Raw genomic sequence first — 11048 nt, 5'->3', positions numbered from 1 at the left:
TTGCCCAGGCTGGAGTGCAGTGGCAGGATCTCAGCTCACTGCAACTTCCACCTCCCAGGTTCAAGTGATTCTCCTGCCTCAGCCTCCCAAGTAGCTAGGATTACAGGCGTAAGCCACCATGCCTGGCTAATGTTTGTATGTTTAGCATAGATGGGGTTTCACCATGTTGGCCAGGCTGGTCTCAAACTCCTGACCTCAAGTAATCCACCTGCCTCAGCCTCCCAAAGTGCTAGGATTATACGTGTGAGCCACCATGCCCAGCCATCCAGCTTATATTTATACTTTTTCTTTTGAGTCACGATCTCACTCCGTTGCCCAGGCTGAAGTGTAGTGGCACAGTCACGGCTCACTAAATCCTTAACCTCTCGGGCTAAGGTGATCCTCCCAAGTAGCTGGGACTACAGGTGTGTGTCACAACGCCCAGCTAATTTTTTTTATTTTTTTGTAGAGATGGAGTCTTGCTATGTTACCCAGGCTGGTCTGGAACTTCCGAGCTCAACCCATCTTCCCACCTTGGCCTCCCAAAGTGCTAGGGTTACAGGTGTGAGCCACTGTGCCCAGCCTATACATTTTAAATTAATGTGTTTCTCTCAATGACCTCATGATGTAAAAGATTACTATTATCACCACTTTATATATGAGAAAACTGAGGCATAGAAAGGTTAAATAACTTGCCCAGGTCATAGAGCTAGTAATTGACAGAGCTAAGATTCAAAATCTGGCAGTCTGGCTCAAGAACCTGCAGCCTGGACTAAACCATACAATCTCCCTGACTTTTAAAAAAGTCAACACAGGTGTAGAGGTTTGGAGATGTTTCAGTTGCCTCAGATCAAAGGCAACAGCAACTGAAGGCAGCAGGGAACAAGCTGAGCCCTATCTCGATGTCTTGGCATAGTACAAAAGGCCTCTATGATCTAGTTTCTGTCTTTCCAATATCATTTCTAGCTGTGTTCCACCCTCGAACCCTACATTCGAGTGACACAGAACCATATGCAGTCTCCTAAATGCACCCTGCTGCTTCTCAACTCAGTACCATTGTTCATGTGGCTCCCTCTGCCTAGCATCACCTTCTTCCCCTGTCTGTGCCACTCCCCACTCCAACCCCCCAGCTCTGCAGATACTTCTTAATGCATTACTGGGCTTTTTGCTTACAGACCTACTGGCAGTTAGGTCCTTTAACAGAAACCTTTTCTCATTTGTCCTTGAGTTCCTACTGCTTGGCAACCAATGGCAGATGGGCAATAAAGTTTGCCTAATAATTAATGAATAAATAGTCTCCAAAACAGAGTCCTCAAAGGTGGCTCAGGGTCTGGGTCCAGCTGACAAAAAGGATACACTACCTGAACTCTCCAGCCCCGGCATCTGGGAAGAGCTGAGACACAACCTACAGATGTGTATCCAATATTCCTGCAGCAAACCTTCCTTAAAGAGGCGAGGAACCTCACCTGGGCGCAGGGGACTAAGGAGCCAGAGCCTGCCTGAAAGGAAGACAGTGTGGGAATTTACTGAGGCTCAGCAAAAGGATACACATACTACTATATACTGCAAGGCCTCTAACTTCGTATCAGCCTCTGTGAAGACACTTTCTCAAATGAAATGTGTTCCTCAACTGCAGCCCCTTCTTTCATCCAAGTTTAAAGAAATATTTAAAAAAGAAAGAAAAAGAAAAAGATTTATCTGAGAAGGAAAAATGAATGTTTTCAGCATTGCCGAGGAAAGCACCGAGACAGATGACCAGAAGCAGTCAGCTTGGATTAACTTATTCCCTCCTTATTTGGATTTTCTACATATTAGAACTCTTCAACTTTCAAATGACTGATACATACCATGCTCCCCAGACCTATGTCCTGTCCCCACTGCCACAGAAACCATTTTGGAAAAACAAAACAAACTGGGAACTTTTGGAGTATCTGTGGATTCAGAAGCTGTGAAAGTAAGGGCAGCTTAGGAGAGCAAACCTAGTAGGACATATACTGAATTAGATCTGGTTATTTATTTGGTGGCATTCCTGCTCCAACATATGTTCTCTACTTTTCCTCCTGACTTAGTTGAAATCTTATATTTTAAAGATTTGAGGATTCTGGTGAAAAAGTAAGGAAAACTCAGCATGCAGACCTGAGCAGGTTGGGGGTACGGTAGCAAAGCACTGAGGGCAAAATCAGAGCAACTGGGGGCATGAGAAAAGAGACCTCCAGAGGTGAGGAAGAGACATATAGTAGGGAAAAAAGAGTGTGTACAAGAGCAAACTTCAGCTGTTTCAAAATTTCATACAAAAGAAATTCCATACTAAGTCAGCAGTTTTCAACCCTAACAGACTCAACTCCTTTATTTTTTTTTTTAACTTTACAATGCCTCTCTTAGTTACTAAAATTATTATTCTTTCTTTTTTGATACAGGGTCTTGCTCTGTCGCCCAGGCTGGAGTGCAGTGGCGCGATCACAGCTCACTGCAACCTTGACCTCCCAGCTCAAGCAATCCTCCCATGTCAGCCCTGCAAGTAGCTTGGACTACAAACACATGCCACCATGCCCCACACCCAGCTAATTTTTGTATTTTTTGTAGAGACGGGTTTCACCATGTTGCCCAGGGTGGTCTGGAACTCCTGAGCTCAAGCAATCCGTCCACCTCAGCCTCCCAAAGTGCTGGGATTACAGGTGTAAGCCACTATGCCCAGTCTCTCAGTGATTTTTTTACATATAATATAACCTATTTACTTACATAATTTCAAAAAAAAGTAAAATGCAATGTCCAAAGTATAATATAAAAGGAAAATAATTTACAATAAAATCATTTGTATTTCAACATGTATGTGCTCCAACACCACTGTACCAGAAGACAGAGTTGTCAGATGTTTGCATGCAAATGTGGTATCACCAGGATTTGAACTACTAAAAATGCAGTCAGGCCGGGCACGGTGGCTCACACCTGTAATCCCAGTACTTTGGGAGGCTGAGAAGAGAAGATCACCCGAGGTCAGGAGTTCAAGACCAGCCTGGCCAACGTGGTGAAACCCAGTCTCTACAAAAATAAGCTGGGTGTGGTGGTGGGTACCTGCAATCCCAGCTACTCGGGAGGCTCAGGCGGGAGAATCGTTTGAACCCAGGAGGTGGAGGTTGCAGTGAGCCGAGATTGCACCATTGCACTCAAGCCTGGGCAACAGGGCAAGACTCTGTTTCAAAAAAAAAAAAAAATTAGCTGGACTTGGTGGTGGGCACCTGTAATCCCAGCTACTCAGGAGGCTGAGGCAGGAGAATTGCTTGAACCCCAGGAGGCAGAGGTTGCAGTGAGGTGAGATCACACCATTGCATTCCAGCCTATGCAACAAGAGCAAAACTCTATCTCAAAAATAAATAAATAAATAAATAAATAAATAAATAAATAAATAAATAAATAAAAATGCAGGCATACATAACTTTATCATATTGGTGATTCCAATACCAAGAGTAACAGCATTTTCCAAAATGGTGACAAACTCTTGGTAAAGTTCAAAACAATCTTCCCTCATGGTAGTTTCCTAAAACATTCACTATAGTTTAAAGCTGTGCAATACTTTGTGCTTTTATGTAAAATACAGTTAGATTCTAAGTTCATTTAATCTATACAGTTGATTCAGCTACATAAACATCTAATGACATTCAAAAGTCAAAAAAGACAAGGGACAATCCTTCTTTATGTGAGATTATTCCATATACTGCAGGACATGGCCCTCCACTCACCAAATGCTAGCCACAACCCTCAATCACTGTGACAACCAAAAATAGTCCTTGATGAGATACGATGCTAAAGGACCTTACACCAAGGAATGGGGGAAAAAAAGTATTTTTTCCCCCTCTCCCCCGCTCCTTCAAATACAGTTCCCTAACAACCAAGACCCAGAACTTCATACAGTAAGTTTATGTGGCTTTTGCAGGCTAATGTAGGGAACTATTCAACATTACGTCACTATTTCTACTGGACTACACACTCCAATTTCAAACTTAGAAATAACTGTTGGGAACACAGTAACACAGTACTTCTGTCAAGTCTGACTTAAATACATTGATTGCCATCAATGCCTCCACAACTTTTTAAAACAATAGGCTGGAATCCAAGCTACATATAACCAATGTACTCTAAAGACCAAGCATACATGTAAAAAGACTGCTGTGTAGGCAAATGAAACAACAGTCAATTCAACAAATATTTTATAAGATATCTAGGCCTAGCCAGGTGTGGTGGCTGTAATCTCACGCCTGTAATCCCAACACTTTGGGAGGCTCAGGTAGGTGGATTACTTGAGGCCAGGAGTTTGAGACCAGCCTGGCCAATATGGTGAAACCCCATCTCTACTAAAAATACAAAAAATTAGCTGGGCACGGTGGCATGTGCCTGTAATCCCAGGTACTTAGAAGGCTGAGGCATGAAAATCGCTTGAACCTAGGAGGCAGAGGTGGCAGTGAGCCGAGATCGCATATATATATATATGCCTTATTTTTGTGACAAATAGATACTAACTACATACCCTTTACCTAAATTACTAAGATGTATTATTATTTTACACTTTAGTTTTCTGCTTTACTGTAGATACTGATTGATTCTACTGCTTATAGATACTGAGAAATGTTCTTTTCCAGTATTTATCTGTATTCAGCACCAGTACTTTAATGTGTGTTCACAACCAGTAGCAAATACTTGCCCTCACCACACAGAGTTAAAAGGTCCCTTAAAGATATGGGATGAACTGGATTTCCTTGTCCTCCCCTCCCTACAACCGCCATTACTCCCCAAGTCTAAGGTTCTCAGAGTTCTGAATTTCAACCATGCATTCTCACTACATATATCTTCTCCCACTTCACCCACTCAACGCATCCTCAAACTCTCCCATTTCAAAGCAGCCAAGACACACAATCCCTGCTATTTTAGAGGACACACTACAGTGGGTATAGAGAACTCAGCTTTCTTTTCAGTAATCAATGCCATACTCAGATTATTCAGCCAGGTTCTGCATTAGGTAAGGGTACCTAAATAACCTCTAATATTTTTTTCACCCTAATAAAGTATGTTATCTTCTTAGACTTTGTATAAGTAAATCCTCTAAAGGACCAACCCAGTATATATATTTCAGCTATTTCAGCTACGCTGAGGTCAAAGTTTCCTCCTTGAGGTATGCCTTGCCATGGGGAAAAAAAAAAAAAAGATAAATAGGAACAACTTTGGTTCCTTCTCTGCACAAGCATCAGTGCAAAAGCATTAATCTCAACCTCTCTGTACTGAAAGACTAAGAAATGTAATTTCCAAATATTTAAATGTCTAAAGAATTAGACATCTGGAAAAGTCTGGCATAACCTTGAAGATGATGAAAAAAAAAAAAAGCATTATCTCCAAAAAGTAACAGTTATCTCTCTTAAGCTACTCTAATAAGATAAATAGTAATGGTTATTGTTTATGGAACACCTTTCCGGGACCAAGGAGATTTATACATTTTTAATTCCCAAAACATTATGCGTTATTATGCCCATTTTACAGATGAAGAAACTGAAACTTGGAGAAGCTAAAAAAACTTGCTGAATGTCTAGCTTAGAAGTAGCAGAATCAAAATTCATGGCCACCTTTTGGAATCCAAAGCCTGGTTCTTTCTGCTATATTGACATGCTTCTCAATTTTTCAAAGCAGGTAATTTTCATTACTGTAAACCATATATTATGCTGTTGTATGTCAAACACATACTACAGTACTGCTTTGAAAATTTTATTGCTTTTAAATACTTTTTTTTTCCCAGACAGGGTCTCACTCTGTCACCCAGGCTGGAGTGCAGTGACATGATCTTAGCACACTGCAGCCTCAGCCTCCCAGGCTCAAGTGATCTGATCCTCCTGCCTCAGCCTCCCAAGTAGCTGGGACTACAGGTGCAAACCACCAGTCCTGGCTATTTAAATTTCCATATCTTTAATAAAGATAAAATGCTATGCTAATGGGGCAAGATTACAAAGCAAGTATGAAACTATTTCATTAATATCTAGGGTAGCCTAGGCCTGGCATGGTGGCTCATGCCTGTAATTCCAGCACTTTGGGAGGCTGAGGTAGGCGGATCACTTGAGGTCAGGAGTTCGAGACCAGCCTGGTCAACATGGTGAAACCCTGTCTCTACTAAAAATACAAAAATTAGCCAGGCCTGGTGGTGGGCACCTATAGTCTCAGCTACTCAGGAGGCTGAAGCAGGAGGATCACAGGAGCCCAGGAGGTGGGGGGTTGCTGTGAGGCAAGATCATAGCACTGCACTCCAACCTGGGCAACAGAGCGAGACCCTGTCTCCAAAAAAACAAATAAACAAAATCCAGGGTAGCCTAAATATCAAATATTTAACAAAAACCCAAATGCCTGGAGAACAGGCCCTCCTTTCTCTTAATCTACGTGATTGTCATTTTGACAGAGGGCTGAGCATTACATCCAATCCAAGTAAGAAATGTTATAGTTAATGGTCAGAAATAACCCTAATTATTTTCATTGTACCTTTGTAATATGAACATTACTCCAAAAAAGATCTTACGTTTTCAAGGTTCTGACATCTGCTTGTGACTAAAATTTTAAATCCCTCAGAATCTAAAAACTGAACTGACAGCAAAAATAAAATACCTACCTGGTTTACCACAGACAAAGTGGAAAAAAAAAAAAAAAAAAGAAAGAAAATTAAAAATACATTCACCAGAATGGCTACAATGAAAAATGCAAAGCACTGGGAAGGATATAAAATAATCAGATCCCTCACACACTTCTGGTGGAAATGTAAATTGGTATAGCCACTTTCGAAAATGGTTTAGTGTATTCATTAAAGCTGAACATATACATATTCTACAACCTAAAAATTCTACCCTACATGTATTTCCAACAGAAATGTGTACATTTGTTTAAAGGACATGTACTAGAATGTTTCTAGCAGCACTGTTCATAACAGCACTAAACTGGTAAACTATCCAGAATTCCATCAACAGTAAAATGTACAAGTAAACTGAGGTATTATCACACAATGAAATGCTACACAGCAATGAAAAATAGAGTCTACAACTTGATGCAAAATATGGATTAATTTCACAAATGTTGCACTAAAGAAGTCAGACATAAAAGTATAAATATAATTCCATTTACATAAAATACAAAATTGACAAAACTAATCTATGCTGTTAGAAACCTGGACACTGGTTACCCTTCGGTGGAGGTAATGACTGGAAGGAGACACAGGGCAGGGTGGGAGGCTTCTCAGATGCTGGTAATATTGTTTCTTCAGGTGGCTGCTAGTGACATGAGCATCGTCAGTTTGAAACACTCAATACATGAGAGGCATTATGGCAGCAGAGTGGTTGAAGAGCACAGCTCTGGAATTGGAATGCCTGCATTTGAATCTCTCTATCACTTACCTGTTACAACTTTGGGTAGGTTATTTAACTTTTCTGTGCTTCCTTTCTTCATCTATAAAATATGCCTAATATGTACCTCACAGGCTATTACGAGGACTAAATTGTCTTAAGATTTGTAAAGTGCTTATTAGCCCAGTGGGTTATTATTATATACTTGCTAAGTAAATAAAAGTGCTTTATTCTGAAGCAACACAAGAAAATGAGAAAGGGAAGCAGAAACACAGGATTTAACTATTACTAGAAAATGCATGAAATAATTATTTTGGAAAAGAACGTGATAATAACTACAGTCTAATGTAAAAAGAACATGACCTGGAAGCTGTGACTAGTCCGACAAGTTTCCACCTAAGTGGACCTTGGAAAAGTAACAGCCTCTCTGAGCCTGGAATTCCTCACTGTCAACCGGAGCCTGGCCCTGATGATCTCTAAGATCTTTGCGGCTCCTCAGTGCTCATCAAGATGATGAATGGAGGCAGTCATCATGAACTAAGAGGGTTAAATTTGCAGTCAGGCTCTCTTATTCTCCAAAAGAAACGCTGAAATCTTCTATGCCTCTGAATTTCGTCTAACATGTTTTTAAAATAGCTATCATGTCTATCAGCCGTGTCTCTAACACTGAGGTTCACATTTCCTGCCGTCATTTAAATAAATAATTAAGGCTCCTGATGGGTTTTTTAAAAGAGCCGGCTGGGTTTCTGTCATCCATGCCATCACAGTGGCCCGAACTTCTTTGGCTTCGTTATATAACGACTCTTTATTAAACATCTATTTATATGTCAGGCACTATAATAAAAACTTTATCCCAAATGTGCCAAAAAAAAATTGGATATGTATTATTCTTCCTCCTTCTTATCTTTTACAGATAAGAAAACTAAGGCTCAGGGCCGGGCGCCGTGTCTCACGCCTGTAATGCCAGCACTTTGGGAGGCCAAGGCAGGCGGATCACAAGGTCAAGAGATCAAGGCCATCCCAGCCAACATGATGAAACCCCCTCTTGGTGTTGGCAGCCGCCGCCGCGCCGCCGTCGCTCTCCAACGCCAGCGCCGCCTCTCCTCGCGGAGCTCCAGCCGAAGGAAAAGAGGGGGTAAGTAAGGAGGTCTCTGCACCATGGCTCCTACAAAGCAGACTGCCCGCAAATCGACCGGTGGTAAAGCACCCAGGAAGCAACTGGCTACAAAAGCCCTCGCAAGAGTGCGCCCTCTACTGGAGGGGTGAAGAAACCTCATCGTTACAGGCCTGGTACTGTGGGGCTCCGTGAAATTAGACGTTATCAGAAGTCCACTGAACTTCTGATTCGCAAACTTCCCTTCCAGCGTCTGGTGCGAGAAATTGTTCAGGACTTTAAAACAGATCTGCGCTTCCAGAGCACAGCTATCGGTGCTTTGCAGGAGGCAAGTGAGGCCTATCTGGTTGGCCTTTTTGAAGACACCAACCTGTGTGCTATCCATGCCAAACGTGTAACAATTATGCCAAAAGACATCCAGCTAGCACGCCGCATACATGGAGAACGTGCTTAAGAATCCACTATGATGGGAAACATTTCATTCTCAAAAAAAAAAAAAAAAAATTCTCTTCTTCCTGTTATTGGTAGTTCTGAACGTTAGATTTTTTTTTTCCGTGGGGTCAAATGGTACCTAAGTATATGATTGCGAGTGGAAAAATAGGGGACAGAAATCAGGTATTGGCAGGTTTTCCATTTTCATTTGTGTGTGAATTTTTAATATAAATGTAGAGGCGTAAAGCATTAATGCAAGTTAAATGTTTCAGTGAACAAGTTTTAGCGGTTCAACTTTATAATAATTATAAATAAACCTGTTAAATTTTTCTGGACAATGCCAGCATTTGGATTTTTTTAAAACAAGCAAATTTCTTATTGATGGCAACTAAATGGTGTTTGTAGCATTTTTATCATACAGTAGATTCCATCCATTCACTATACTTTTCTGAGTTGTCCTACATGCAAGTACATGCTTTTAATGTTGTCTGTCTTCTGTGCTGTTCCCATAAGTTTGCTATTAAAATACATTAAACTATTTAAAAAAAAAAAGAAAGAAAGAAACCCCGTCTCTACTAAAAATACAAAAATTAGCTGGGCATGGTGGTATGCACCTGTAGTCCCAGCTACTCGGGAGGCTGAGGCAGGAAAACCACTTGAACTCGGGGGGCAGAGGTTGCAATGAGCTGAGACTACACCACTGCAAAAGGATGCCCTGCTGATTAGTGGCAGGACTGGAAGGTGAATCTGGCATGTTTGGCTTCAGAGTCCATGCTCCTTCCATTAATGATAGACGCTTGACTTTCTTTACAATCTATCATATTTCTTCTTACTTGTATAATGAAAGATCATTAGCTTAGGTAATCTAAAACAAGAAAAACCTAATTTAGTGAAAAACCAATTTTGAATATTTTTTAAATGATTACTTTGTGTTTCTAAGAAAAGGTTTCTTCTAAGGTCTATTTAAATGAATGCTGGGCATTAAAGCTATTTGCATTGAGCAGCAGTCATGCAAACCATGAGTTAAAGCCTTTAAAAGACATTTATATTTCTTCCCTGCTGCATCCCTAGTGCCCAGATTAGTGCCTGGCCTAGGGTAGGCATTTAAGAAAAACATATTGAATACCATTCTCTTCAAATCTTGCTTACCAAAATACTCTACTACTAAGGAAGGTGCATTCCAACAAGATACTTTATCATCTGAAAAACTTCATGCCCCAAATCAGCATAATATGACTAACTGGTATATCCTCTCTGCTGTGGGCCATTCTCCTCTAAGTCAAATGGCACTGTCATCACCATCAACAAGTAACTACCAAACACCTACAGTATTTATTTAATACAGTATATCTTTATTTAACTTGGTATGCCTTCCCTTCTCTCTCTTTCCCCATCACGCTTGGGAAGCCACACTGTCATAGTTCCTCCCCAGGCAGGCCAGCCTGTATGTGGTAAAGACTACACAGAGACACAAATGTCATATGTGATTAGGCAGCTTTTCCAAGCTAAACAAACACAAAAGCCCCAAGAGTTTGGCCTTTCCCCCAACAAAACTCATAACTTACCACCTCTTCCTGCAGCCCTGAAATTGCAACTGCAACGTGACCTCTTCCTCAGTCCCCTGCCCAATGCTGAGAAAATCAGAAATTTTCCCCAATGTCTGTGATACTTATTCCTACTTCATCTATTATTTTAAAAAGGCACTGTGTTCACCAAGGAATGTGTAAGAATATACTGCTAAAATTTTTCTTTACAAACTGTATGTTCAGGCTGGGCACAGTGGCTCACCCCTGTAATCCCAGCACTTTGGGAGGCCGAGGCAGGACCTCTTGAGGCCAGGAGTTCAAGACCAACATGGGCAACATAGCAACTTGGTCTCTACAGAAAATTTTAAAAATTAGCCAGGGGCATGGTGGTGCATGGTCTCAGCTACTCAGGAGGCTGAGGCAGGAGGATCATTTGAGCCTGGGAGGTCAAGGCTTCAGTGAGCCATGATCGTGTCACTGCACTCCAGCCTAGGCACAAAGCAAGATTCCGTCTCTAAAAAACAAAAACAAGGCTGAGCGCGGTGGCTCACGCCTGTAATCCCAGCACTTTGGGAGGCAGAGGCAGGCAGATCACGAGGTCAGGAGATGGAGACCATTCTGGCCAACATGGTAAAA

The 11048-nt window shown here is 41.4% G+C and overlaps 1 pseudogene across 1 annotated transcript; it reads left to right on the top strand.

Moving 5' to 3' along the window:
- Positions 1–8394: 8394 nt before the first annotated feature.
- Positions 8395–9425, top strand: LOC105544199 (annotated as a pseudogene). The gene has a single exon (XR_001006728.1). The product of XR_001006728.1 is annotated as a histone H3.3-like (transcript).
- The last annotated feature ends 1623 nt before the right edge of the window (positions 9426–11048 follow it).

This window comes from Mandrillus leucophaeus, unplaced genomic scaffold, assembly GCF_000951045.1.
Source record: "Mandrillus leucophaeus isolate KB7577 unplaced genomic scaffold, Mleu.le_1.0 Scaffold3, whole genome shotgun sequence".
NCBI lineage: Eukaryota > Metazoa > Chordata > Mammalia > Primates > Cercopithecidae > Mandrillus > Mandrillus leucophaeus.
Note: the sequence above shows the minus strand (reverse complement) of the source record. Positions and strands in the feature narration are given on the sequence as shown.